Source organism: Colossoma macropomum, unplaced genomic scaffold (assembly GCF_904425465.1).
Source record: "Colossoma macropomum unplaced genomic scaffold, Colossoma_macropomum, whole genome shotgun sequence".
Lineage (NCBI taxonomy): Eukaryota > Metazoa > Chordata > Actinopteri > Characiformes > Serrasalmidae > Colossoma > Colossoma macropomum.
In genome coordinates, this window is record NW_023494788.1 from 16,871,186 (window position 1) to 16,898,781 (window position 27,596).

Consider the following 27,596-nt stretch of genomic DNA (forward strand, 5'->3'; position numbering starts at 1 on the left):
ATAAGGCCCTACATGGCACTACTGTCCATCTCACTCCCTGTGTTCGTCTAGCTCTTGATTTATAGTTCTGTCCTAGTAGTAGTACAGTTCATTCTATGGGAGCTTTTTCCTCTGCTCCTGTGGAATCAGCTCTTTGCTAGCATCCAATGGTCTGTGTCTGTAATTGTTATCATGGGTGTTCATGTTTGTTTCTCCATTGTTTGTATTTTATGTATTTGTGTAGAGCGCTTTGAGCTCTTGGAGAAGGCACTGTATATAAATAAAATGTATGATTATTATTAAATGTTACCTTTGGTGGGGTCCAAAAGGGCAGAGGAATACATTGTGCTATACAGTTTGGCTGGCAGACTGGAGTATGTGGAGTGAGTGGAAAGTGGATGTGGAACCAGGTCTCTGCCTCCAGACCGCATGACTGCCAGCTGGCATCCTGACACTGTCTCTGATGAACACCCCCTGCGTCTCTCTCTCTCTCTCTCTCGCTCTCTCTCTGCGAGACAGACACAGATCAACAGACTGTGTGACATAAGCGCTCATTGTCAGAGAGATCAGTAACTTGTCAGACTTTGACTTAACCACCAAGCCATTTGCGAGCAAAGCATGTGGAGCATCAGTGCCGCAGTTAGCAGTCAGCTCCGACGCTAAGCTTTGCTGGTGCGGCAAGAGAGAATCACCTAGCGAGGCACAGCACATGCTCAGCTCGCTCCAAAAAAACAAGTTGCTCTCTCATCTGCCTCTGTGTTCCAGTGCGAGGAGTGGAACTCAACCTCACATGGCCAAAAATAAACCCACCTCCTCTTTGTCTCTGTGCAAAAGCTCTCTTAAAAAGTGCGCGCTGCGGTAACTGAAATCCAGCTCCTGTTGTGTGTAAGAATCGAGCAAAAATGCTGCACGGCATTTCAAAGAGGCAGCCATGGGGGTTCACTAACAAGGCGTTCTCAGCTAATCACGCTTTACCTAGACCATAGGGAAAAAGGCAGTTAGATCTTTGTTTGGCGTAGAGCAATGGGGAAACACTCAACAATAACTCCCTAGTTATAGTCTGTAATTGCATCGTACTTCCATTATGCCTCCTTCTCACACCTATTAAAGAGGCGTCATTACCGCTGCATTAGTAAACATAATTGGAAGAGATTGTGCAGGGAACAAAATCAAAAGAAAAGCGCATCTAATCTTCAGATGCCCAGAAATGCTTTAGAACTTACTCTACATCAGAGCTATGATAGCCAGTCATGTGAATTAAACATACCGATGCCCTTTCTTCCAGCCCGCCTTGACCATCTGGAGGCAGCTCGCTTTCTATCTCTGTTTAACAGTGTCTGGGCAGGTGAGCAGAGGATGCCTTTTTGCCACCATATGGAAGAAAGAATCCAGATAAAGCCATGAGTCACTTTCACAACTCATATTTCTGAAATTAGTGCGAGGATATATTGGTCAAAGAGATACACGCACACAAGTTTGTATTCCTGTCCTGATGGGGTTCCACTGACTTCAGTATTACTGTAGGTAAAGCTATGCCTATGCCTAACCCATTCTAACTTTAACCATTCTGCTCTTTTTCTTTCATTTATTATTTGTTTTTAATAAAAGCTTTAAATAAATAAATCCTTACAGGAACCAACCAAATCTGTCACCACTCACTAATGTTTCCATCACCTATTTGCTCTCCACAAAGAGCCATATGACCAAACACCCAAATTTGTGTTCTAGTCTTTGCTGATTCTTGACTTCTTTACTCCTTTCACTATTTATAATTACTTTATAACCTTAACTCTTTAGGTAACATATAAAATCTTTTTGGTCTTTTCAATGCATTCTTCTCTTTGGGAATCGATCAAATATCCCCACAACGTGAAACTTTTCCTGCTTTCCATCATACTGGGGATATTTGGTTCCCACAAAGAGATAAAACTCATCACACACACATCTTTGTGGGAATTTCAATATTCCTGTAGCTAAATAACAATATGCTATGCTTTACCCTAAGATTTACCTCAGGAACTGAGAAATCATTCTGGTCTTTTTCAAACAATAGCTGCATTTTATATATAATATAAATACCATTTTCCTTGTGGAGGCTAGTCAGATGTCCGCACAAAGTGAAGATGGTCCTTCTGTTCATTCCTTGGGGACCTCTGATCCCCACAAAGAGTTAAATACATGGCCACACACACAAGTTTGTATTCCAGGTCTTTAAAGGGTCTGTAGGTCTGACTTCTTTATCCCTGTAGCTAAGTACTGCTATGCTGCTCTTAATCCTAATTCTCATCCTAACCCTCAGGTACTAGGAAATCTTCTTTTCATCATAATAATGATAAAGCATTCTTCCCTATGCACATCAGTCAATTGTTCCCAAAACCTGAAGATGGCTTCTTTTCTTTGGGTTCTAGCAATTTCCCTTTTTTATTCCTGTCGCTAAATAATACTATGCTACCCTTAACCAATTAGCCAAGACATTTACCACAGAAACTAGGTCTTTTTTAACGAAAAGCTGCATTTTTTTTAAAAGATTAGTTAACTGTCTCCACAAAGTGAAGATGTTCCTGCTTTCCATTATCTGGGGAAATCTGTTCCCCTTAAAGTCATAAATACATGGAAACACATACACACATGTATGTCGCCATATGAAGATCTTTCCATGACTATGTGGACATCAGGTCCTGAGCTAAACACATGGCCACACACACAAGTTTGCATGCTAGTCTATGAGGGGTCTCGCTGACTTCTTTATTCCTCTAGCTGAATAAATAAATTCCTCTAGCTAAACAAACAGTTGCACTTAATCCTAATCCTAACTCCCAGGTGCTAGGAAATCATTTGGGCCTTTTTAAAATAATAATAAAGCACTATTGGTTATGGAGACTGGTCCAATGTCCCCACAACGTGAACATGTTCCTGCTTTTCATTACACTGAACGTTCTAAAAACATAGAAAACGCGGATGTAAAAGTTTGTATTCCTATCTTTGTGGGGTTTTCCTGTAGCTAAATAATGCTGTTCTACATTTAACCCCGACAGGTACCTCAAGAACTAGAAACTCTTTAAAAAGCTGCCTTTTTAAATGAAATTTTTCTTAAAAAGACCACAATGATGAATTCCCAGAGATGTTTTGTCTCCAAATAGTGTTTAAGACGCGGCAACACACACACGTGTGCATGTTTGCAGACTCTTGCAGACACAGTGTGAACACTGTGCCTACTTTTCATCAACCTGAGAGACCTAAAATGTGAAAACACAGACTTAAAAGTTTGTTTTCCTATCTTTGTGGGGATCTCCTAAAGCTTAATGATGCTAGTGAACACTTAAGCCCTACAGTTACTGAAAAAAAAAACTCTTTAAAAAGCTGTATTTTAAAATACGACATTTTCCGTAAAAAACCTAGTAGTAAATTCTTAGGGATGTTTCGTCCCCATACAGTGCTAAACACGCGGCAGCACGCACGTGCATGTTCGCATACGCTTGTGGTCCTTCTTTCCATCAACCTGGGGACTTCTGGTCCCCACAAAGAGCTAAATACTTGACACACACACACACGTTAGAGCAGTGTGTGCAGAAGCTGCTGCGCAGTGCTGAAGCTGAATGAGTGAACAGACTCTGGCTGTGTGTGAGTGCTCCTCGCTGAATGGTAGCGTCCGCGCTCCGTCACGCTTTAGCCGCGCTCGCGCACAGCTGCCCCCTCAGAGGCTGCGCGCTGCGGACGCGGGAGCTGCTTCACTGCTTCACTCTCACTCCTTTACCCGGGGGCTTCTTTACCTCCACCCGCCAGGTCGAGCACTGGAGGGGGAAACCCCGCATGGACGCGTCCCGTCGCCTCACCGCCTCACCAACGCGCGCTTCGTATTCCACTGAGTCGCTGGTTCGCGCCACTCGAATTTTCTGAGGTAAAAAAATAAGAAGTAGCTGTCGATCGATTCGGCGTTGGAAAGGCGATACCCGACAGAGAGAAAAGTTTCCTGAGGGAAATGAACGCGCTGTGAAAACTACGGTGTCCGGTACAGGTAAGAATGTTTTCACGTCTCTTTTTTCCGTATAGGCTCGCTGTACCAATGACACTCAGTGCCTGAGAGAACGGGTCACATTTGTGCTCGTACTGAGGTCACAACAAACGACCCGTGTACACACAGACGTATAAACATTTAGACTATTAAAAGCTTAAATATGACTCTGGCTCTGCCTCTTGGTGTCAGCATCCTTGTTGTGGGTCGTTTTAGTGGGTCTTCCTGTAGGCATATCGCCGATACCTGACTGAGTCTGCATTGCCGCTGTGTTTTTACCACTGACATTGGCTTAGGCTGTATCTGCTAAAGGAAAAAGCTCGTAAATAGCACCAAAAAGGCTTCAGCAGCGTCTATGTGCGCTAACTGCTCCTTTAGCACAGCGGTCCATCTCACAGCAGCGCTCGGCTCATGTGTAGCTGAGAGCAGCGAGCTGTGCTTTATATTTTATGTCCACTCTTGCAGTTTGCTTTTGCTTTTGCTTTCCACAGTTTTGCAGCTAGCCCATTAGCTCCACTTCAGGCTCGGAGCTCACAGAGAGCAGCCTGTGTGAGATGAGCTCGGTGCTGGGTGACTGTCCGCCTGTGCTGGACGCTTCTAACACACAGCTGAACTGCTCAGAGTGGAAGCTTTTCTCAGCTCACAGGCCAACAGGCGTACACTCAGTGTGTAATGTGTTTACTCTCAGCTCTCTCTCTCTCTCTTTCTATGTCTGTCTCTCTCTCTCACACACAGTCACACACACACACACAGTTCAGTTCAACAGTGCTCTTCTGGCATGTGGCTTGATACAAGTTACATTACTGCCAAAGCAATTAAACTGAACTCAAATAGGAGAGAGAAGGAAGCAAAATAGCAGTATAAATAGTGTTTGTGTTTATACTGTGGAGGTATATTTTTCGTTCATCAGGGTACAAACAATGAAGCCTCAAAGGGACAACAGTGGTTTTAAGGTCCAAATAGTGTACTTTAAATACGTTCTTCCCAGATGAAAAGTATGTATTTGTACCTTTTTCACAACCTAACGTTTTAAAACGTTTTAAAACAATAAAATATTAAGCTTGGAGACGAGACGGTGTGTGTGGAGTCAGTACAACTTAGAAAATATAATTTCAATGGATTATGGGACGGTTATGTTCCTTGACTAAAAGTACTAAGATGTACCCTTGAGGGTACCACCCCAGTGACAAGAGGGGTACTGCCCCAGTGACAGTTTAGTACCTTTATTTCGGAGAGTGAAGGGAAATGAACTTACAAGATCATTCGATTAATGAAAGAAAAGTCTGGAGGGAACTTTTTTTTTAATAAGCTGATGTTCTGTCTTCTCACTTCTGACTACATACCACAAAGCATGCCACAGAGCTGCCACAAAGCAGGTTGTTCTTCTCTCCCAAGACATAGGACAGTTTTTCACTGTTACCATTTTGTTATAAACCCTTCTTTATTTCCATGCATTCTTACTTTGAATTGAATAATCTGGTCACAAATACTAAGATTTTGTCAGCTCCATTCTTACAAGTTTTCAGCGCTGACGTGAACAAATTGTTTTTTTTATCAGCCTGACTTTTGCTATCTTTATGGCTGAAAAAAGTTTGTGATATTCGTGCACCACGTATTTTGAAAGTTATTCAAGATTTGTCTTTGAAACATTTAGTAGGAAGTAAATGAGATTTCCTCGCATGTTTGCTGATGCATACTCCTTGCGTGCGGGTCAGTTTTTGTTGTCAGCCCATGTTGAGAATCCTGCCCTTATGCATCACCTTAAAACAACAGTCTGTGGTTGGTTAGTTTGCAGTAAAATGGCCCTTTCTTGTCAAAGTACGTTGTTCCACGTTGACAGACAGAGCTCACCAGACTCTGTAGTAGTAATCAAAAACCTGGCTTGGGAGGCTGCCGCATTCTAAACTCATGCCTTCTCTTTCTTTCCTGCTCCTTCTCATTGTAGGATTACAACTCCTGCATCGCTCTTAGTACACAAAATGTTCTTGACGGCATTTGCCAGCTGATTGTTTAGCTTCGTCTTCGTGTGTCTGTTTGTATTACTCTCTGTAAAAAGTTGCTTTGGCTGTGTTTGAAACTGTTGCTTTTCAGTGGCGTGTCTGCAGGAGTTAGAGCCGCTGATTGACTGCTCCGACTGTTGTGTGCATGCTGCGCCACGCGGAGGAGGCAGTAGATAGAGAGGCCGATGAAGAGACGTCATTCCCCGCTGGGCCTCACACTTTCATCCCTGCTTAGTTCTCTATCTCTCCATCCTCACTTGCTCCCTCCCTCCTCCTGATCCCTCCCTTATGCGCCAGCTCGCATCGTATGCTTCAATTAGAGTAAATATTCAGATGGATGCTGGATAAATAAGTGGAAAAAGCTCCAATAGGATCTGTTACATCTCCTTTGCTCATTACCGATTCAGACAGACAAATAGCCTGATAAACAGGCTGTGGGCTTGCACACGCACACACACACACACACACAAGCAACACTCTGAGGGACTGAAGATTCTGCAGATAAGCCCACAATCCTGTTGACACCTGCCAAACCTGGTTATTGGGCCCCACGTCACCAGGTGTGTGTATGTGTGTGTGAAAGCCGCCCGAGTTGGTGGATTTGCACAGCTCCAAGCCTGGATAACTCACATGAACACACACACATACACAGTTATCTGCAGCCCCAACAGTGGAGGAGCTTTAGTGCTGGACAGCCGTGCATGTCACACACAATCCCTCAGCCTGGCCCACTTGGCACTTCATGGGCTCCAACCAGCCTTTGCAGAGCAAGCTGGTCACACTTTTGTGACGCTTGCTGCGTGTATGTATATGTGTGTGGCCTTAGCCCCTTAAGCTCGCACAAGGTCTCATGGGCATCCCTGGCCCTAACACTCTGGTTCTCTCAGTGATCTCCAAAAAACAAGAGCAGATGCTGTCCTCACATGAACTTTACTGAACCCAGACATTGTGTGTACATTAAGCAGCATATCGAAGCTCTGGGTAAGAGATGATCATGCCAGTAAATGCAGCAAATTATTTTTGGGTAGACTCCAACTCTGCTCTCACAGCTGTGTCTCAAAATGTGTTTGTGTGTGTTTTTGTTTTTGTACATATTGAGGACAAAATGTAGAAAGATGTATGGTTCTTGTTGAAGAAACCATAGAAAAAGATGGATAACCTACAATGTCAGGACCAACAAAATTGTCCGACTTTGTAAAGTACTTTTTAACGAAAGTTACATGTTTTATTCATTTAAAACTGAAAGAGCAAAATCATTTCTATTTGTTACAAAGGTTAGGTTACGGTTAGGTTTTGGGTGAGGCTTAGAAAATCCTTATTACATATAAAATGTAATAAGGATTTGTGTATGTAGTTTCCATTTCGGCAGTACAAGGTTATGTTACGACAGTGACAATGACCTTATGTCCTGGCATTGTATAAAAACAAACATGCATGTGTGCGTACGTCTTTTCCCTCCTCCACTCTTGTTTGATGCATTTCAGAGCAACAGCCACATCAAAGCGTGACAGAGGCTCGACCCTTCATTCCTCTCTTAAGTTGCGGTGTTTTAGGTTTGTGCACCACTCACTGTTTCCAAGGCTACTGGAGGACATTCTCTTAGATGTGCTCATGCATTCGTATGTGTATGTGTGTGTGTGTGTTTGAGTGCGAGTAGGCAGTTCTGTACCTGTGCACATGCAGCCTGCAGTGTGTACATTTATACGCTCCCCAATAGCACCAGCAGGTGCACACAGAAGCTATCAATCTTCATTACTGTCACATAAGCCTGACCCTATTCAACAAATTATCATTGTTAGGCAAAAATTCTGGCCGGTGTGCACAGGCCCGGAGCTGCAGCTACTGGAGCAGGCGTCCATTTGCAGCATGCAGAACAGCTGCATCATTATCCCACTCCCGTTCCAGCCCCCACGTCCTTCATCCACACCAGCCGCGTGTGAAGGAGAACAGGGAGATATGATAGCCGAGGGGTGTGGGGTCCTTGGCGTGTGTGTTGTGGGTAGGTGAAGGGACGAGGAGTAGTGACCGAATACAAGAAAGGGGTTGTGTTGGGATGTGATAATGAATGTTGAACGATGGATGCTTTTTGTGTGATTTCATGTGTGCTACGGCGGGCAGTGGTGTGGACCTGGTGGCCGTAGGCTTGGTACGAGCTGCCAGTATCAATGTGTCACCTCTCTTTCCTCACATGCATGCTGTGGCAGGTCACGGAATGCTGAGGTGTTTTTGTGTTTGTGTATGTGAGAGAGAGCGAGGCAGAATCTGACAGCCTGTGTGTTGGCACCTTGGGAGTATGGCCTCTACCCTCCTGTGCTCTTTGACAGATGCAGGTGCTGATTCCAGCCCTCAGCAGATTGGGAGATTACTGTGTTGCTTGTGTGGGGGTGTTGGACAATAACCTCAGTGCATCTGCAGCCTCATACACTACCGTTCAGAATGTCATATTAATCATTTTTGTTATTTGGAAATCTTTTGCATCACACATCTTGTTCTAAACAGTACTCTTGTGTAAAGGCCCATGTCCTACATGATTCTTGTATTTTATTTTATCCCCAGCGGTCCACTAATGACATCTGAGTGGCTTTATATGCCAAAAAAAAGCCTCTTTTTATCCCTTAGAATTAAACAGGATTTTTTGTTACTGTGCCTTCAAGACCGGCATCTGTGAACAAGAGCTGTTCTCATCGGCTGCCGTGTAGCACCTCGTCCCAAAAGCAGTCCAGGCTGAAAGACTCTTTATAAATGTGTGGGGCTAAACTGCTGCAGGCTGAATAGGTAGATATATGTAAAAGTTATGGTTTGTTTTTGCAGCTTAGTTTCCATATATAAACTGTGTGGACTGTGGAACAAAGGGTATTATATGTGGAGTAAAATCTAGTGATCTAACTTACATTAAAAGTTAAGAACGATGGGCCTTATTCACCATCTTCCTAAGTTTTTCGTGAATGTGTTCTTGAGAGGTCCTAAGAAAAAGCTTTAAATAATAAAAAAAGGTGATTCCAGACGTTCGAAGTGTTTGCTCATAGACAGCTGCTCACCCGGAATCTCCTCCATTTCGCATTTTTAGAGCAGGACAATGATCATTTCACAGCTACTAAGTAGTCCACTTCCGTACCGCAGCCATAACTAGCTGATTCACTAACTCTACTTGACATCCCACAGTGTAACTCTATAGCTCAGCTTTACTGTTGATTCCCGGTAACTAGGTCAAGGTGTCAAACCAAAGACCTAGATGCCTTAGTCTTAAGCACTACATAATCCAGCCACTCTCACAGCCTGCCTTTCCACACTTTTCCCTGCACTAAGCACCGCAAAGCCCCATCAGGCACTCACCTGGCCAGCCTTCAGAACAGAGACAGGTCCGTATTACACTGTGACGGAATGGAGACCAGCATACCCTGCCACAAGGGAGCAGTAAGCTTTAACAGGCCCTCACACTGATTAGGAGAGTCAGGCGATCACGCTGACCTTTCAGATCTGGGCCGTTGTGTGTACAAGTATGTTTACGTGTGTATATGTGTGTGTGTTTAGAGCAAGGAAAGAGGGAGTCCCTGATTGATGGAGTCTTATTGCGAGGGTAAACTCGATGCCGGGCTGGCCATGGCCCAGCAGTCTATCTTCACCCTGCATCGCAGAGGAACAGCCTCACAGGCATCCGTCACCAGCCCGCCCCACTTTTCCCCTCCCTGATGGCCATGGCTGCGTACTGAGTTACAGCAGGGCTTCCCAAAAACCCCATCACTGCACCATTCCCAGCAATGTGTGTCCTCTTGCAGAGACACTTTACGCCCAAATTAATTCAATTCAGTTCAATTAAATTTTATTTATTAGGTTTGTAAATTTCTGACGTCATGCCAGTTTGATTCTATTATGATTCTTTACGATCAAATCTCACATTTCTCCACAATTTAATTATTTATGATTCATTTATGATTATTTTTAAAAATACACTGAGTACACAAACGTGACTGGAACAGCTATTTAAATAGTAGTAGACTATAGGCACCAGGCTTTTTATTTTCAAACGTTTGAAAATTAATTCAGAAAAGTGAGCGCGTGTTTGTGCATCAAATATTGAAACAGTTGAGGAGTTATAAATGGTCTCAGAGAAGCTTTATATCCAAGTCACCTGTGTGGCGTCCTATGAAAAACAAAAAGTCTGTAACTGATTACAGTAATTAAACTATAAATGTTTTTAACCTATACCCCACATGCACAGCTGCAGAAGGTATAATAATATTTTGGCAAAGGTATAGAGTCTGTTTTTGGCCAAATCTCCCTCTCTTTATCTCCTAGTCTATTGTGTGAGTGCGTGTTCTGCTTTAGCATCCTCCCACCGTTCACCTGTCCTTGCGGTAGGATCCACAGGCTCAGCAGAGGACTTGGCGGTAATTGCAGTGCTTGGGGCCTGGCACTTCACCTTGGATTACACTTGCAGTTTTTTGGTGTTTCTGCTGGAGAGGGGAAGGGAAGGGAGTGGGCAGCTGCTATTAAACACATCTACTTGGCAGCCGAGGGAGAGCTTTAGCTCACTGCCCTAAATGCCCCATCACTGAGATCTTTGCTGGGGCGGACAGACACTGTCTGCTAGAATAGAGCACAGAGTGGTAACACAGTGGTTTTTTTAGGTGTTCAGGTTCAAGAGTTCATGTTCTTTATTGCCATTTTGTGAGTTTCAGCTATATCTTTAGCATATGGTTGTAATATGAGAAGAGATTGTGTGTGACTGTAGAAGGAGAGAAAACTTAGAAATGGGGCTGGAATTTTGGGTGGCTTCTAATTCAAGCTAGAAGGCCAGAATATCTTTGATGAACAGAGATATGACTAAGGAACGGGGAGGTAGTGGGGTGCAGGAAACAGAAGGTAGAGACAGAAATTTTTAGGAAGTCGGACAGAAAATAAGAGGAGCTTTAGACATAGTATTGAAAAAGTATTAAAATACATACATTGGAATATAGGCATGGAGCTATAAAGTGAATAAGATGGAAAAAAATACAGAACAAATGGATACAAATAATGATAATTGTAATAAAATGAAACTGGAATAAAAATTGGCACACCATCCAGAACCCACAGTGTGTTTGTTTTTGTAAGTGTTGAGTCCAGGTTTTGCCCTTTAGGTAGAGGTTGGGATCACATAACATCTCAGGAGGTTTTTTATAAAGGTAGTTAAGTACACTGTGATACTCTTGCTCCATAGAGAAGACTTAAGCCCTCTCACATATTAACAGTGTTTTTCCTTTTCCTTTGAAAGACAGTAATGTTCGATAAACTAGGTCATAATATACAGCAGAGATTATCTGAAGTGAGGTCAGATCTCCACACGGAAGTAGCTGAACATTTGATTAGGTTTAAGTGTGCTGTCATTTACAGATAATAGACTGTGGAGAAGGATGGGGAATTAAAGTCTGTTTAACCTGGGAAAATATACTGTACGTTTAGTTGAAATGTACTTGAGATGTACTTCAGTGAAGAGAGCCACAGTTTAGTTTGCTCTGTCTCTACACTTGCTGTTCCCAACTGTCTCTGAGAGGTTGCATGCATGAGAGGAAGAGGGTGAAGGGGAAAGATGAGAGAGAGAAAGAGAGAGAAAGAAAGAGAGAAAGAGAGGGAGAGAAGGACATGGAGAGGAAGACAGAGAGAGAGGTCAGCTCTGATGATTTATGGCTGTGATGCTGCATTCCAGCACAAAATGATTAATCTCTGCTGGGAACACTTCAGGAGTACGAGTTTAACCTCTGCTTCCCTCCCCCGAAACACACACACAGACACACACACACCACTGACATAGATGAAATGAATCCAAGGACTGTGAAAGACATGCTTCACCTATGTATTTATGTAAGTAAAGTCCTTAGAGAGAAATAGATCCTAAGAGAGAAATACACATTATTACAAACCTCCTTGTTGTGAACATGAACACAAGTGATGGCGCGTCGCTGAGAATCTGAAGGACTCCGTTCCAATGGCTTTACTGTGGAGCTTCTGAAACACTTCCACAATGATTCCTCCTCATACACACACACAGATAGACAGGGCTTGATGAGAGCAAGAGTCAGCACTGCTTCACTGGACTGTGGGTTTGAGGTGTTAAAAGCCTCAATATGGTGTTTTGCAGAACAGAGTGTAACACAAGCCTGGCTGGAATGTACAGGATCCTGCCAGAATTTATTGTGTACGAGGGCTGAGTGATACAACGATACGTAATCATTAATGTGGTAAATTGCATCACAATATGCTTGCAGGTATCTAGACTAACACATACCTAATTGGAACTACTTGTATATGCCATGGTTTCTTGTTTGTCTTTGCTATTTTCTGTACCTGCCCTTGGTCCCCTCCCTGGATCTGCCCCTGTATTATCCTCTCCACCTGTGTCTAGTCTGTAGCCCACCCTTTCGTCACTACTCTCAGGTACTTTTTTGTCTGTGTTTAGAGTTTATTTACCCTGTATGCCTTTTTTTTAACCTTTGTTGCTTGCCCTGCACTGTGTTTCTTGTCGTTCTGTCTTGCTCTGTTTTCTTGTTGTCATGTTTCTTTTATAGTTTGATTTCAATGTTTTTGGTTTATTTCCCAGTTTATTTCTCAGATTGTTGTTTTCCTAATTGTAGTCCCAGCGTTGTGGTTTTGTCACTATCGTTGTTTTTGGACCTGCCTGAGCTCACCATTCCTACATACATATTGTATAGATATCATTGCAGTATTACATTTTTACCATATTGCTCACACCTAGTTAGGGCTGCACAGTATGTCATTCATTATTTATTATCACGGTGTTCACCTTTGTAATGATGGTGGCTGAAATATGCCTTTTAACTAATCTGAAATGTTTTTTATTGTTAGCTCTGGGCATCCTAACATGTTGCAGTTTCTGTTGTTTTAAGCAATCAGGATATTCATATGACGCATCAATCATAAGTGTTGGTCAAGCTAATGAAAGCCATACTTTAACTTTGTCCCAGTGTGGATTCATTAATATGTTTTTCATATTTCTCAGAATATCTCAATATGTAGCAGTCTAATTACAGTAAAGTTATTTCGTCCACATCCAGCCTTTTTGTGTGCTACAGTTGACAAGTGCCCGCTGGTCCTGCGGATCTCTTCCAGGCTTTAAGCTCTCGCTCTGGGACTTCTGTTTGAACCGCCAGTCTCTGCCTTTGCTGCATCTCTGTACATCTTTATACAAATGCACAACCGTGCCTCTCTAACCTGAAAACCCATTACAGGAAAGAATAAACATTTTAAAGGTGTTTGATTCATGTGAATCATTCTTGGGTTATATTAGCGTGCTGCCTCGTTTGCTTGTGTCTAGACACTTTGTCTCTTTGATTTCCTCTCATTTTACTATCCACCCACACAGAAAGAGGTGAAAGGAGTGCTTATTTATTTTGCTCTGCACATCTTGTGGGTAGAGCATGAAGCCTTAATTTTCTTATATTTTCTACAGTTTATCAATGGCATTGATATCGTTTACTTCTATTTTCTGCCTGTCCCTTGCTCTTTCTTTCTTTTTCTTTCTTTCTTTGTTTCTTCAGCTCCTGTGGCCCCTTAAACCCTAAGCGCCTGTGTGTGAAATCACACTTAAGTTTCTTGTTCTAGTAACTACATAACTTACATATTAGATTTGTAGTAGTTACTGAATAAAAACAATTGAAAAGTAAGTGCAGTTTAAGGGGTTAATCGTCTGAGTTGTTGTTCTGTACAATGTTTGTGTGTTTGTATGTGCTCACTAGCTAACAATTCCCATGAATTCTTCATTTATAATGTATGATTGTCTTGTGGTCAGCCAGTTTCCTGTTGCAGTAGATCACATTAAGGCCTCAGAGAGAGAGGGAGAAAGAGAGAGGCAGACAGACAGAGAGAGAGGAGAAAGATCATATTAGTCAAATATATTTTTCTAGTTTGTGAACAGGTGTGATTGTTTATATTTGTGTTGATGCATGGGCGTCAGTATGAGCATGCACCAGGTGTTGTGCGCACAGTTAATCCGGCGTGCGTGTTTAAGAGTGTGAGTCCGTGTGTTTTGGTGTATGCTGGAGATCAGAACATGGTGAAACTTCATTCCATTCTGTCGTTCAAGCACATAAACCTGTTTGACCGTTCCTTCTCCTCTCCTCTCCTCTCCTCTCCTCTCCTCTCCTCCTGTGCTTTCCAGGGGGGTCCTTTCCCTCCCCTCTTTTTCCCTACCTGAATTGTGTAAAAGCTGCCTAAACAAACCTAATTAGCTCATTAAGAGCCAGCCTTAGCTACCTCCTGGGCTTTATCCCCATGTGCTATATACTGCTAAACATCATGGCTGACTGATTTGTGCAGTGGGAGGGGTGGTAATTACAGCAGTGGCTTCCAGTAGCTCCACCTTTTTCAGGAGAGGAGTTGCTTCTCTCCCCACTCCCTCAAACCCTCCCTTCCCACCTTCCAATCATCCCCCACCACCAGTCTTCCATTACAGAACACACTGATGTTAAATAGGAGATTGGTATCATTAAATTCACATTAAGCAGGCTGTAAAATATTGATATGGGAAGCATGCGGTGGTTTGATTTTGGTGCTGAAAAAAGGTAAAGAGCATTTCAAAGAGACGCAGAGGAGCACCGTTGAATGTTAATGCCTCTATTATCACTGATGACAGCATAGGGGAACAGTTTTGTTTTGTCTTTTTTGTTTTTGCTGTTCATCACAATCTTCAGCTTGGTGGATTTTGCTTGTGATACAGGAGAGAAGATGAGTTTTGAAAGTTTTATGGTGTGTGTTTGTGGTTTGTACACAGAAATATCTCTCACTGTGACATGCAGTACATGCATGTTAGTCTTTTTAAATTAATCTTTAAGGTAATGAAGTGCATGTTTAAAGGACTTGTTTACTCCCCTTTGATTAGCAGCTAACCCTCCCATCAGTTCATAGTAGTGTTGTGATTTGTTCACTAAGCAGCCTGTCACATAAGTGTATCAGCTGTTTTTGAGATGGCCCAATACTTTGTTTTCTTTCCTATACCAATACTGATACTCAAAACTTTAATATCAGCCGATGCCAATACCAGTCATCTTTTTTTCTTTAAAACTACTTTAAAATATTCTATTTTTAATTGAAGTGCTTCACTTGAGGTGAGAATCTAAAAGTAGGCTATCTTGCTCAAACTACTGAAACACTCTACTACACCACAGTGAGAAATACACATCTAACATGACATCACACAGTCTATATCAGCAGATAATTGTTTTGAAAAACGGTTTGCATTGGACAGATGTTTAGCTATTTCAAGTCAAAAGTGCATTTATTGTACTTTAGAAGAGCAGAACAGTGATGCTGGGCTTTTGTGTGAAAATGTCTGCATTTTTTTCTTATTACTGTATTTGTAACCCTATATAAATAAATGTTGTAATTATCTGTAATGTTAATCCAGGTAGATGTATTTCGTTTTTCTTCATTGTATTAATGTTTATGTATCGGCACTGGCAGATATGTAAATGTAAAATATTGGCATTGGCCCCTCCCATATCGGTGCATCCCCAGGTATTTCAGGCTAAATTTGTCTTGGGATTAGATCTAAATCCATTGGATAAAATGCCAGTTTCCCAGGTTTTTACTCCATTCCTAAGCTGAATTCCCACCCAGCTCCTCCTCTTTATGTGATGAAGCTTGCCTCCATCAGCAAATTTAGGGATTTCAGATGGAAAAGACATAATCTAATCCCACATCTGTGGTGTCATTCTAACCCAACTTGATCAGGCTGTCAGGGAGTGAATAGATTACATGCCTTCTCTTATTATAATCTGATCTGCTCTAAGACTGTACTAGTGTTTACAGAATGCAACATTCTAGAGGAGCTCAGCATGCAACTGTTCATTTGTCTGTCTGAAAGTTTTTGTTTCCTCCACAGGCCTTCCATCAAAGCATTTCTAACACAGCATTACACTGTATGTCTGTGTATGTGTATTTGTATGTCTGTATGTAAATACGTCTACTTGTTTGTAAAGTGTTTAATACCCTGGATTTGAATTAAATGAACAGGTGCGGCCTGTCTTAAGTCTTTCCACAGTGGGTCAGGGTGCGTGTATGTGTGTGTTTCTGTTTGCTTTCATGTGTGTATAACTCCTTTGATTGTTCTAAATCAAGATTTAGATCTGCTTGTTTGGGATTGAAACGGTGAGCAGCGCGATCATATGTTGATTCAATATATGGATGTGTAGGTATAGTATTAAAATGGATGGGCCAGTAGACTCCATTTAAAGCTTGGGCTGCTTGTCTGCTTGCAAAATGGCTATTTCTGAACAGGTCCTATTGAATTTTCATGCCGATCGATTTCAATATTCGCTGACAATGGTGCTTTTTTGCTGAATGCTTTGTGTCACGTATATAGCAGGTCATCTATCTCTCTGTAGATTCATTGCATATGAAATAAGCCTGTGTGTTTGTTCTGGCCATTCTACTCTCTGGCCACACTACTTCCAGTGTGTGTGTGTATGGCCAGACTTGGGCCAGACTGGGTTTAGTGTCTGTATTGATCCGCTGCTTCCAGGCATTTTCTGTCCCTTACCCGGCAGAGCCACACAATTGTAGCAGGCCAAATCTTTCATTCTCGCTTTGTCCTCTATCATTATAGCCGTCTAGTCTGTCCCATTCTGCAGGCAGCTTCAAGACTTTAATCTGGCCTTGATCCCACTCACAGTATGGGCATTCTTTTACCAATTTAAATGGTCATGCTGTCAGATATACTTGTCTCTGTGGCTGAAACAGTTTGAAACAGCAACATTTCGCATTCCTCTATTACGTGCTTTTCACACCATAAAGTGTCATTGTGGATTTCCGTCCTCGGCCAGTGTGATGTCGTGACACATCACGAAGCTGACCTCACCATCGCTCTGTCAGGGCTCTGAAGTGAAATTAAAAATTAATCCATGCAGTTAAGTCACCCAAGGTTAATGAATTATGAATTGCTGCTAATCTATACAGGATCAAATTGGAGCTATTGTTAATGCACTTTACTGTTAATTGTGTTTTAATGCAGTCCAAGGGAATCAATTCGACCTCTGTACGTTTAGTCTTTGTCCGGACTACAGTCTATACATTATAACCCTCTACTGATCCAGTGTATGATGAGTATGTAGGAGTTCTAGCTCAATTGTTTTGGAATCTGACAGCATTCATTCCAACATTTTTTATATGTTACTTGCTCGTTTTTAGTTTCGCACATGCAAGAGAAACTTGCCTGCTAGCAGATGAACATGTAAAATGAATTTTCTGTCTTCTGTACATCATGACACCTGTGAGTCCTATAAAACTAACACCTCTTAATTACACTTATGTGGACAGAAATAGAGAGTCTATTTATGTGTATGGTTATGATTGCCTCTTAGCAACATCACTTATCTGTTCCTAAGAGGCCACATGGAAATCATGAACTGTAGAACTCTCCTGAAAGATTTAGATTAGTTTGATTTTCCACATTTACACCACAAGGTCATATCAGTAATTGTTGTTTGTTTTTTTTTTAAATTTAGTTTCTCTTAGTTTTCTAATTTAAACTCTGCTGTCATGTAGGTGATAGGATTGCGTGTGTGTTTGTTAGTTGAATTATTGCAGAGCAGAACGGGACAATGATGAAAGATAATTCAATATTTCTCTGTATTTCAATAATGACCTTGTTGAACTGTGTCAGGCTGGATCGGGTGCTGTTGAGTGATCTAAATACTGACAATGAAAAGTGGTTCTATTTCAGAGACTGTGCTGATGCAAGGTTTTGGTGTGGCATAGTTTGAATACAAATGCTGTACTGCAGTGCGTGGGCTAAATAAATATTCTGCATAAGTTGCCTAAAATAAATAGCCTACAAGCAAGTAAAACTGAAATAAAATAGTAGCCCTATTATATTTCCATGAAATGCATTTTGTGCAGGCCACATTTGCATTTGAATGCAGTTATCTCCACCAAACTTATGAATTAGATGTTTCAGTAGATCCCACAAGGCATAAATCACATACAGTTTATTTGATTACTCTATGGAATATAAAGATAAGTTGAGGTTGTGCATTGATACAAAAATAAAACCACTTTTGCCTATGAAAGTAAAGTTTTTTTGCAATTGAATTTAAGCCATTTAACTTCATTATAAAACCTGAAAATCTTCAATTTGTCTCTCACATAAACAATTTTTCTCGCTCTTTGTTTCTGTAACGTGGCTCCATTCTTACCTGTGCATCTTAATACATTTTTTTAAACCATAAATGGAAGTAAAAGGGCGGGAATATGGTAATTCATCACTGTGTGCGTGCCCTTGCCACTTTACACCCAGCTGAAATTTATCAACAGACGAGGCCATTTACACTCCAATCAGTGCTTTCCACACCTTTGATAAATCCCACTCCACGTTTTGTGCTATGCTTTTTCAGCTCCACTTTTGATAAATGAAGCCTGGCATATTCCTGAACAAAACCAATATGACACGCATGAACTTCACGTAGGAAAGTTTTCTTTGTGAATTTACACTGAAATGCATGTGTTTGCACAGTAATTTGTTTATTGTCACCACTGTGTTTCATTGTCCTGTAATTTAGTTTAACATTCAGATATGTATGTCCCCTATGTCAGGAGAATTATGAGAAAGGCCAGTGATGGGATGAGTGCAGCCAGACTCTGAAGTCAGTCCTTTGCTCAGTAAAGCTCTAGTACACGGGTAAAGCCTGGGATAAACTGATCTAATGTGATGTATTGATAATCCTGCGGGTCTCTCTTAGTGATAGATTACTCCAGGTCTCACTGGGGCAGGAGGCTTTGCTAAATGTACACACAGCCTGTCCCAGTACACATGCTACATTCTTTAGGAAGTCATCAAGTTCTACCCAGGCATATGATGATGTATACTGCTCGTTCAGGTCATACAGGAAATCATCAACAAGTGTGAGCTTCTTAATTAAGCACATGGTTTAGGTAAGTTGAGGGAAGTTTTGGAGATGTATTTACTATTATTTATTGACTTTGTATGCAGTGTTAGCCTCATAGCTCTAGTGCTAAACCAAAGAAGGAACATTTGGACACCAAACTCATTTCTGTAATGATACAGGTCCTGTATGATCCTGTAATGATTTTTTCCTTCTATAAAGTGTGTGTGCATGTGTGTGTGTGAGAGAGGGAGAGAGAGAGAGATGGAACATGCTGGTGGATGGTAAGACTTGTGGGATTTGTCAGATTAACAAGACCGCCTTTGGTGTCAGTTCAGGGTCAGGCAGCCTGTACTTTACGCCCTGCTATATATAATATCATTACACTTTGCACTTTATATTCGGTTCCTTATCTGACTTATTTGAATGCATTACTCTCACCTTTTAGAGCAAGTAGTACTGCTTAGTGTTACCCCTACTCACTTAAAATATCTGTTTCCCTTTATATTGTGCTGATTTAGATATTCACCTGTCTTACTCTTCTTTGCTGTCTATTGCTGCCTATTCTAAGTTCAAGGGATGTTTTTATGTCTGGCTTGCTATTCTTCTCGTCATTCATATGTTGCTGGCTTAGTAGGCCAGCAGGTCATTCAGTCTATGTGTGTGTGTATGTGTGTGTGATCTGTGCTAGCCTCCTTCGCTGAAGCTGTCAGGGGGATGAGAGGAGAAGCAGGAGGGCTACAGCGGCCGTCAGATCAGATCGGATCAGATCAGATCGAATCGCCGAGGAACGTGCCCAGCCTCACACTGTCGAGTCTGCTGGCCTGCATTAGTGTGTGGCTCTGCAGTGTATGTATTTTTGCCTGGCCTGGAGAGATGCAGTAGTAGGTCTCAGAGCAGGACATAGGCCTGGCAGAAACTCTTTTGCTGTTAATTTCTAAGCTAAGCAGATTTCTAAGCAGATATAGTGTACATTTTTCAAAAGATTCTTTAGAACGAGACAGCTTTAATACAGAGGATGGTTTCTCTGTGAGCTGTTCCACATACACAGAATTTATAAATGTTTACAATATGTTGCAGTGTAATTTGACAGTGATTAGTGATTGTAGAGGACTGTTCAGGAAAAAAAAGATTTCATTGGACTGCATATAAATATTTTAATGTCAGACTCTTTTAAAAATTGATAAATAGCTAAATATACACTAATGTTGATTGCATGTCAAGCTGTATTGCAGTGTTTGACCCCAAGGTCATCTTTTCACTCAGTAGTCCATCTTTAGATCCTGTAGAATAATGGAGAGAGAGAGCAAAAAAGACTGTGAAAGGGAGGGAAAGAATGAACGGTCAGGAAGATAAGCAGTAATCACTGGACTCGTCAGTGAATGAGACCAAACCCCTAGATGACTTCAGGCTGCGTGACTGAAAGGCTCTTTGCTTTGGCAGAGATGGAGAAAATCATTCTTCTTAACAATGATGTACACGGACATGTGAGTGTATTCATATCACTAAACAAAGCCCGAGTCTCAAGTAAATGCTTCTGTTTGATCATTCAGTATTCAGTATTGCTGTCTGCATACATTATAAATGATTGCAAAGCATACCTAGAATGATCAGCATCCACTTGTACGGGTGGGAGGGTGCATGTGCTGTCATTTTAAAATAGCAGTAAATAGCAGTATAAAACAACAGACACTTAGCATCTATATGTGACTACACAGTGACTGTTAACCTTAAGATAGTAATTAGTTTTGTTTTGCTATACTCTTTAGATACAATTAAGATAATATAGTTATGTACAGATTTAATTACACATTTGTTTTATTTGAGTTTTGTATAGACAGGGTTGAGTCTGCATTTGTGACTTTTTCCATTTGTTTCAGTCCTAATGACAAAAGCATGGCAAAAGTGTTACAGATAGTTTTTTTTTGTCTGTTAAACAAGACTGTATATACAGCAGTAACTTTTCATTCAAGTTCAAATAAAAATAAAATGTCCCGTCTTTAATTTACACAAATGTGGTAAAGAATGCTCACTTCTGACAGAATCTCTGTTTTTTCAGCAGTAATTGTAATTTCTTTACTATACTGCAAAAATGACTTGGTGTTTAAACTTAACTTAGACAGACAGGTTATTTATGTTTTTAACAAACTAATGTAAAACTATTGACACTGATTTTTTTCTTTTTGTTTTGTTATCTTATTGTTTTGTATTGTTCCAAAGTTTTGAGGCAGGCAAACTTTTTTTTAAAAGTGAGTAGAATATATCTTTTTTTACAAGGTATGTAAGGCAGAGATGTGGGCCTTGTGTATTTCTCCATGTGAGGGAGCCCTACAATGGCCTTCACTGTGTAAATCGGCTTCAAAGCATGGCTGCAGGTGTGCTGCTCTGAGGTTAGTCCCCCCACCTCCTGCCCTTCCTCCATAGTGGATCTCACTGGGCTCTAGCTTCAGTTCCTGCTACTAATATAAAAAGTTTAACTCAGAGAATAGACAAGAAAAAGCATTTGCTGAGTAGCAATCAACAAGCAATAGAGACTTTTAATTTATAGCGAAAATAAACCAACTAGCCTTTACATACTTCTTTCTCATCTGCATTCAAATATTTAGCATAAGGATTTGGTCAGGGCTTTCACAAAAGTGTCTGGCAGTTTGTGAGCGTGCTCATAGCGGTTTTCTCAAATGTGGCATTGTTGAAAGTGCCGGAGGGCTTCTGCATTAGAATCCATTCTGGGGTTAGCAGAAAGAGTGAGGCTAAGTGAAGCCAGCCAGAAGAGGTAGCAGGGACAGCCTTTACTCCAAACTTTAAATGTAACCTTCGACCTTGACTCGTACGGCAGCTAATGGTGCCGTCAATCAGCCTCAGTGCTGCTTGGGTAAGAGCCAATTGGGAGAGCTTAGTGAGATTGTCTACTTCACTCAAGTCAATCAGCCAACTCCCTCAGTATTCACTCTGTCCTCAACATACAATAACTTTTTAAAATAATAATTTTTAAATAACAATGCACGGTTGTGTGTATATATATCATTAATCTGAAGAGTTTCATTCCGAAATGTTGCACATCCATTTATAACAGTTTTGGATATAAAGTGTTTTTGAAAAGAAAAACAGCTGATGTATAATGGAAAAAACATTTTAGTTTTTTCTAATAAAGGTGATGTCACTCATAAAATTGCATAAAGGCCATTCCCAAAAACAATATGAAAAAAAGAAAATTCTTTTACAGTGTGTTCTAGAACGAAACCCTACATATGTAATTAGGGCTATGACGGTATGGCTGTTTTCCTACCACAATAAAAAAGCAATGTAGCTGCCAGGATTTGCAGTTTATCACCAATGCCCCTCATCTCCCCACCAAAAATACTTAACATTAGCTAAGTGAGCAGGCTGCAAAGACAAACAGTGCAGTCTCCACAGTACAGGCTCCGTTCTGACCAACTGGGGCTCTGCTGACACAAGTTTAGACGATGAAAACTAACGTCTGACAGAGCAAAAGTCGAGTGAGTGACAAAGCTAAAATCAAACCTGTGGTGCAATCACATTGGTACTTTGCTCCACTTGCAAAGGCCTCAGAGACTCCCAACTGTTGCTACCGGCCTGAGGTTGTACCCCCTCCTCCTCCTATACCATTGCTGCATAATAAAACAGAAGTTACTCCTGAACCAAAAAACATGAACAACCCCTTCCCCCTCTCAGGCTTAGTCTGGTTACTTATTTTTATGTGCATCTGTTAAGTAAGTCATGCTGATCTCTGATTCCAGTGAATTAGCAGAATGTCCATGAACGGAAGACTGTAGTTAATATTTCATTAAGCCTTTGATATAGAACCAATGCCATCAGTGGCCATGGGATACTTAAAGGCATCTGCCTATGAAATTGAGATAAAGGAGGTGTGAAGCTACAGCCAGGGGGGAGAGGGTTGTTTAAGAATGAGAAATATGAGTTTCATGTCAAGCTGGCAGTGGTGCTTTATGGTAAATACAGCATTGCCCTCTGCGCTGGCTGGAAGGCAGGATTGACATAAGGTGCTCTGCTGTTGTTTACTGCTATTAACCACAGGAAGACACAGCACACACACAAGCCAGATACAGTTTCCGTTTGGTGCTTTGGTGAATATTCCAACAATAAACTGGAACAAAAAATCCCTGCAGTAGGCTTTTTAGGACTAAACCAAAACATATGTGAACTTTATCTTTGCGAAAAGCTTAAGAATAATAAAGTGAGATTGTGAATAATTTTCTTGTTGGTGTTGTTTGAAACATGTTTTGATGTGTTTATCACTTCAGTAATGCCGGTCTGAGTCTAAATATATTTCTAAATATGTTTTCAAACTCATATGGTGAAACTCATATGTTTTTTTTTTGGTGAGGGGGGGGATATATATATATATATATATATATATATATATATAAATGGATGTGTCTGCTAGGCCCTGATTCTTACTGTAAAGGAGACCAGTAAGAGAGTTGAAAATAAGCATTATCATGCAAACAGGCAATTGATCATTGCTGATTTATCAGTCATTTATAATCTATGTAATTAATTGAGTAATTGTGTTTAATTGAGTAATTATGTCAGCCTTATTGTAGTTATAACTAAAAAGGCAAGCAAGATTTATAGTAGACGGGACCTGCCCACCAGCCCTTCACAGGGACCTTGTGTGTGTCTGCTTGTTTATGTCTCTGATTGTTTATTTGTGCTTATTTGACATCGCAGAGGACTCTTGTTCCCCCCTTTCAGCGACAGAACACAACGATTTTGATTGTAGGATTAAATACCAGGATCTTTATGCTGCAAATCCTTTATTACAACTAAATCCTCTGCTGAATTGGGCTGCATTTGGTCTAACATAATTAATTTACTAGGCTGAGCTGCAATTTTATTTAAAAACAGAAGCTTCACACAACACCACCGGGCTCCCTTAAGTCAAAAACTATTTCATTTGGATGGAGCATGTTTTTTGTCTTCATTATATCACCCCACATCCAATCGGATCATGGGATTATATGTCTGCATGGATGTTTTTTTCTTTCCCTGCGCATCACTACAGCCTATATCGCACTGCCTCAGCATGCATGGCAAAGCTCCTTAGAGCCACTGCAGAATACAGAGGCTGGATTGGATTGGGCTACAGTGTAATGTAGTCAGCTCTTTCAGGACGCCCCTGCGTAGTGCGTTGAGATGTTTTAAAGTGATTTCAGTAATGCGGGCGCTTACGCTAGGCTTTCTGCAGCGTGAGCTGTATGCTCCACTGACTACTTACTGGAGGTGAGAAAGGCTAGCCAGCATGCATCAGCAGCGTGTGCGCGTATGTGTGTTTGTGTGTGCTTTTTGTGGCAATGTGTGTTTCCAATTTGCACTGAAGAGTGCTCTTGACATAAAATATGTACTGAACCCACTGAGCACAAGGCCCAGCTCTTTTGTTTCTCGCTCAACAAAGCGCATGAACACCCAACAGGCATGCACTCCTCACCACTCGAGCAAGAAACTGTTAGCTTTTTGAACTGTGCAAAGACCCGGACGTGAAAAACTCATTACAAATGCATAGTGCTGCTTTGTTTAAGCAGCCCCAGTCTCCTCATATTTTCCCTGCATATCAATGCCACTTATGACTCCCGCAAGGTTAAGCAGACAATCTTCAGCCTGCTGGAATTTCACGTCAAGACTTGTGTGTGTGTGTGTATGTGCCGGAAGGGGGGGGCGTCACGCTCCTCTGGGTTTGATGTGATGTCAGCAGTGTGCTGGGAAGGTTTCTTTCTGATTAAAATGATGATTTATTGGTTGATGTTGGAGTTGCTCCCTGAATGCAGCTTAAATGAAGTCTTCCAAAATGAGCTCTTTTGCCTGTTTCAGAGAAGATCTCATAATATATAGCTAACCCTTAAATATGAGGAATGTGTCAGTCAAACAGGACTCCCTGAGGCAGTGCCCAACTTCCTTTGTCACCTGTACGCGGGGTGCCTAATTATATCCATTCTGGTACCATTTTAACTGGAGCCCTTCTGTAGCTGTCTGACTGGGTCTTTGATTTTCCCGAGTGTTACATATTGAGGGTATTGTTATTTGAATTCCCCTCAGAGCACCTGCTCTACCCTTTTACAATCAGGAGAACACTGGGAGTCGAGCCTCAACAGTTGTAATGAAAGTGAATATATGGTCCCCTTCCGTTCCCGCAATGAGCGTCTTACCCATTTCAGTGGCTGGAGGTGGCACTTTCCTTTCAGGTTCTACGTGGCAGAATGATGAGCAAGCTCTTTGACATGCATGTCCTAATGCTGAAGTTGTTCACTAATCAAAAGGCTTGTATGTATTAGTGAGCAGACACATGCATAGAGGTTGCCCACATGTCTGCCCTCTGACCGAGACGTATAATCAATGAATGAATCAAGCCCAAGTTTGACACGTATACCCTATTCATCTTCTCACACCCTGTGGGCATACGAGTGTGTGTGAGTGGTTGGTACACCTAGCCCATGCTGTATATGAATACGGAAAGCCCCTGGTAAAGGTCAACTCTTCTCGGGTTTGGAGGGATGTTTGCTATTGCATGAACAAGTCAGTAGAGTACGTCACAATTAGCCTAATTCACACAGCAGCCAAGGGAAGTTCAAAATGAACTACTTTGTCTGATTATTTTCTGATGTCACGAGTTTAGTATTGTTGCTAGCACTAGCTAGCTAACCTATCTTTCTTACTCTTACTACAATAGTCTGCTAGGCTTTAAATTCAACACTGTAGATGCAACGTTCATTTAAGTTCATTCATACTGAATCCCTTTTTTTAACAATTTTACAAATAAAGGTTCCAGCAAGGGTGAAATGACCGAATGAAAGAACCACTTTTGGTTCCCTGGATGGTTCTTTAGAAGTATTTTTGTTAATGAGATTTTTAAAAAAATGTAAAAAGCGTCCACATAATTTAAAGGAACAGTACACCTAAGCCAAGAACTGTTGAGGAACCTTTATTTTTAAGAGTATATGTGCCCTTTGAGGTACTTTTGAAGACTTGCTTGTTCATTTTTGATTATTTATATTGCTAGATTTTATTGCTGATAATTACCAACTTTTTTGGATGCAGCATCACCAGATCTCCTGATGATTCTCTCACTAGAGAACCCAGTAGGAGACACTACTTATTTAACTGTATGACAGCAGTACAGGCTGAATTGTTGTATTTGAACACAAAAATCATCATAATTAGAATAACAAAAACAAGCAAAATAAATCCAGACCCAAACTTTTGCATGAGAATAATTTTATAAAACACAAAAATCTTTTTACTGTAAAGAGAAGTAATGAAAAACTAGTGTATATATATATATATATATATATATATATATATATATATATATATATATATATATATATAAAAGGAAGTTTTCTTTATGTAAAAGAGCATCTTCAATGCAATATATATATATATATATATATATATATATATATATATGTGTGTGTATTGTGACTTTAAGAAGTGTGGCAAGTGAGAACAACAGCATTTTACAAAGGCATTGGAGATGCTCTTTTACATAAAGTGAACTTCCTGAAAGGACCTGCAACATCTTTTATATGTCTTCAGGGGCTTGGCAGTAGGCATAAAAGCCAATTAAAATATGGCTGTATTCTTGACCTTCATTCTTTTTCTCTCAGTGCATCTCTGTCGTGGTTACTCACACAATTATTCTGCAAATTCCATTATGGATATCTCTGGAGCAGCTGGCCTGGTCTTGATGCACAGTCTACTTTGCAAACAGAGGTGAAAATAGCTAAATTGGGACATCTAAAGCTCAGGTCGAGTGTGTTTGGCAGCTTTTGGCTCTGGTCCTGAGAGCGGGCTTGCCGCTCGGCCGGCGTTAGTGTGGAGTGTTTAGCTGCTGCTGGACGAGGGAGGCAGATTTAACACACAGCATCTCTTTGTGGAGAGGTGGCCAAGCTGTGGCACAGAGGTGGTATCAATTATGAAGGCAGTGTGTGGTTGAAAAGTGCTGGGCTTATGAATAAAGCAGGCAGGGGATTTTCTTATGTGGAGCTAGTCTATCCCGCTGGATCAGCCTTGCTGACTAGGGCTGCTTTCTCTCTGGGGGTTTTGGTCACCTGAGTGTAAACATCTGATGTGAAAGGTGTCCCACAGAGGAGGAGCTGTCACCGCAGGACATCCCGCGGCCCCTTTGACTGTGTGTGTGCTGAAATGTGCATACACACACACATGCCTAGCAACACACGCAGAATCATCCCACAGCCTCAGGCTACACAACACAACACAGAGATGTTGTCTCCTCCTGTTCCCTTACTGCTACTGCCCCAACGGATTATAAAACACCTGGTGTCTCTCGACCTCTCTCTCTTTCTCTCCCGTTGAGTTTATGCCTCAAGTAGCAGCGCTCCTCCCAGCCACTTTTGTTCTCTGCGTCCTGTTTGCTCTTCTTGTCTTTCATTCAAATTTACCTTTCATTCACTGCTCCCCTCCCCTGGCCCGTCCCTACAATATCTCTTCAAACACCGCGCATATTGCTGGCCACATTGTAAGTGAACGATCACCAAGGGTGCTCAGCAGAGCATAGGCCACTCTCCAGCTCAGAACAGACCCGTGGTCCGCAGTGTAGGTAAGATTATAAGTCCCTGAGGCGGTGCTATCCTTCCCCACTGTTCCTATAATGAGTTTCAGTCCTCCTTTTCGAGCCCTGGTGAGAAAGAAGTGCACTTATGGAAGGACGCAAAGACTCCGCCTGTGATGTAG

The 27,596-nt window shown here is 41.4% G+C and overlaps 1 protein-coding gene across 1 annotated transcript in view; it reads left to right on the top strand.

The window, feature by feature from the left end:
• Window positions 1-3,902: 3,902 nt before the first annotated feature.
• The window catches only part of tenm2 (teneurin transmembrane protein 2), a 361,481-nt gene continuing 337,787 nt past the window's right edge, over window positions 3,903-27,596 (top strand). The window contains exon 1 of the mRNA XM_036568644.1: window positions 3,903-3,994. The gene's annotated coding sequence lies outside the window, so the exon portion shown is untranslated. The remainder of the gene's footprint in view (window positions 3,995-27,596) is intronic.